The 3091-nt window shown below is 50.4% G+C and overlaps 1 pseudogene; it reads right to left on the bottom strand.

Moving 5' to 3' along the window:
- Window positions 1-434: 434 nt before the first annotated feature.
- LOC8036449 lies at window positions 435-1906 on the bottom strand (annotated as a pseudogene).
- Window positions 1907-3091: the final 1185 nt, after the last annotated feature.

The following is a 3091-nucleotide window of genomic DNA, read 5'->3' as shown; positions in this document are numbered from 1 at the left end:
AATACCAAGACAGTTCTTAGAATTAATCCAAAATGGCATAACGGGGCACAACCTCGCAAAAGTCCGCACAGCGGTAAAGGTCAAGTGGATAAAAGTTTGCCACATGATCTGGCAATACTGCCACGATGTCGTCGCATTCCTTCACAATGCAGGAACATCTGTGCTCGCTACAATGCAATGTGGTAAGACGCTGGCACAGGAGGATTAGCAGCGAACCACCGACAAGAAGTTTTTCAATCTTCAAGAATTGGGGAATGTCGTGCTCCACCTCATGAACAAACACATCGCCAAGGCGATAGCGAGAACTGTGGAGACTCGCAGACTTCACGGAGGAGAGCACCACCTCTGCTGTCACTTCGGCGATGGCAGCCTGTTGGTCTCCTGGCAGCTCTACCACCTCCACTGGCTTGGCTCGAGTTGTCTCGAGAGGTGAGTCAAGGAGGTTCCCTGAAAGCTCGTAGGCCTGGAGGAGCTGGTGGCGTGTCGCAAGAGTGAGGCAGATGTTTCTGAAGTTCTTAACTTTAGAGGCAATGCTCTTGAAGTACGAGTGCTTCGCCTCAAACCGCATACCCCAGAAGCGGCGAGGTGGCCCAAACTTCAGGATGTACTTTGGATAGTGCAGCAGGTAATGAAGCTTGGGCGTAACCGCTGCATTCGGATACTGTCTGGTGTACAGCTCCAAGAACTCCTGCACCTTCACTAGAAGATAAGGAATGCAGTCCTTCGGAATCCTTTCGGCCAGGATGATGTCAACAACGTGACGATAAGCCAGGTACACCTTCCAGTGGGGGTTGCCTTCGGGGATGGAGTTTCCATACAACTGTGGAAGCAGTCGAAAGAGGCAGCACTTCTGACTAGCTGTTCCTCTGAGGCTTGCCTTACCGGTGAGGAATGTGTCCCTGACTGCCACAGGTGCCGACTTCTTATCATGGAACCCATATCCAAAAGCTGTAACTCTCTCAAGGTCCTGCTTCCGGAGCACTCTGTCTTGAATAAGGCCACCCAGGACTTGTCGAAGGACGCAACCGACACCACCCTCGAGTATGTCGTGCATGGCGTCGGGTGGCAGCTGGTCGGTGACCTCAAAGTCGTTCAAACTTTGAAGAGGGGACACATTGGAAATGCCGTACAGGGGCCCATTTACTGAGGGATCGAGCGCAAAGGCATCGAGGTGGCTCTTGTGCATTGCGCTCGTCCTTTCGATGCAGCCTTCTACAGTATGCAGTTGCTTTAGGTCCTCATGCCGAGCTAAGCAGAATCGGGAGATCCGGCCCTTGCTGAAGGAGCACTGCAGTCCTGCTATGCGGTGCATAGACAAGTTGTCCCCGGTGAAAGCCACTGTTACTACACTAAAGTGCATGTTCTTGGCATCAATGCCATGTGCTTGAATGATGTTCAAGTCTTGCAGCAGGGGAGCCAGCACTTTATCCAGGCCGTGATGCACAGCGACCGGGTACTCCACAAGTAGCAACAGGTGGATGGCATTCAGTTTCGACCGGTGCCGAGGGTGAAGATTGAGTATAGAAAAATACACTGCTAAAATCTTGTGTCGTCCAGCAGCACTGCCGAGGGGGTTCGTGATTTCCAGCTCATCGGTGTACAGAAGGAGGAATATAGTGTTATGGCTGGCATCTTGTGCAACTTGAAGGTGTTGATGAACAAAGTCACCATCGGTAAAGTCGGAAAGTACATCTGACGACGTCGAAAGAGGCTGCATAAGACATTCCAGCATGTCTTCCGACTGTAGGAAACTTATCAAAAGCTTTTGCACCGGAATGTCGCAGACTGAGTCGTTACTGCTCGCATCAAGCGGCACCTCGGTGACTTCAGTATGCGGAAAATTTTCCGCAACATACTTTTTTCTTAGGTGGATGGTGCCCAGCCCTGAGAACATTACTTCAACCATCTCCGCCGCATTTAGACGTGATCGCAGTTTCTCCATGACGGATGATGCGACTTTTTCCTCCCCAAGAAGCTTCATTGTTTGCTGGGTGTGATCTTGAAGGATTTGGTGCATGAGTGATCTCACTACAGCAAATATTTCGTCCGCTGTACTGAAGACAAGCTTCAACTTCTCGGTGATCCGAAGATAGAACAGTACAAGCTGCTCCCGGATGCCACTAATCGCACCGCCTCTTGACGGGTCCTCACTGTCAGCGTTTCTTTCATTCGGTGCGGGAGACGAGGAACGTTCTTCGCTTCCGTCAGCGCAATCGGTTCCCGTAGCACGTCCATTTGGAGTCGGAATTATCCCCGCTACTGCTCCGTCCGCACGGTAAACGTGCTGCCTGTAGGCAAAGTAACGGCGGAACGATGCCGCACAGCTTCCGATCCCGCATATCACGCGAAAGTCCGACTCACAGCTGTGGACGCTCATGTGATTCACCACTCGTCTGACGGACGTCCCTTTAAAAGCACATCTCGGGCAGTAAACAGCAGGCATCGTAAAAAAAAAAAAAAAAAAAAAAAACGAACAAAAGTCACGCAAAAAGATACAACAGCAGAGCAGTCATGGCAGTCACAAATCGTCGCGTCACAGCGTTACAGGTGAGTCGCGCCACTGAGCAGCACTAACCGAGTTGATCCAGCCGGCGAGGCACATCACTGAGCCGACTGAGCAGCGATTTGAAGAATCGAATCGTTGATAAAGAAGAAAAAAAAAGAACAAAAGTCACGCAAGATACAACAGCAGAGCAATCATGGCAGGCATGGCAGTCGCAAATTGTCGCGTCACAGCGTTACAGGTGGGCCGCGCCACTGAGCGACTGAGCACTAACCGAGTTGATCCAGCCGCCGAGGCACACCACTGAGCCGACTGAGCAACGATTCGAAGTATCGAAGGAGAGCAATGTTGGTATGTAATTATTTAGCAATTACAAATTGTATCTCTAAAACTTAAAAAAATAACGCAAGGACATCAAATGCAGATACATATACAATTTATTTATCCGGCACCGAGCCAAATGAGCCACTGTTATCCACTGGCTTGAGGAGCCGACTTGAGCTACTGGGCCGCGTCTTTCTCTTGCTTTTCTTGCACATGTTTGTCAGTTTTTGTTTTACTCTCGAGTTTCTATCCCCGCTGCCGTTT

This window comes from Ixodes scapularis, unplaced genomic scaffold (genome assembly GCF_016920785.2).
Source record: "Ixodes scapularis isolate PalLabHiFi unplaced genomic scaffold, ASM1692078v2 PGA_scaffold1__304_contigs__length_218370807, whole genome shotgun sequence".
NCBI classification, from domain to species: Eukaryota; Metazoa; Arthropoda; class Arachnida; order Ixodida; family Ixodidae; genus Ixodes; species Ixodes scapularis.
The sequence above is the reverse complement of the archived record's forward strand: the minus strand, read 5'-3'. Positions and strand labels throughout refer to the sequence as shown.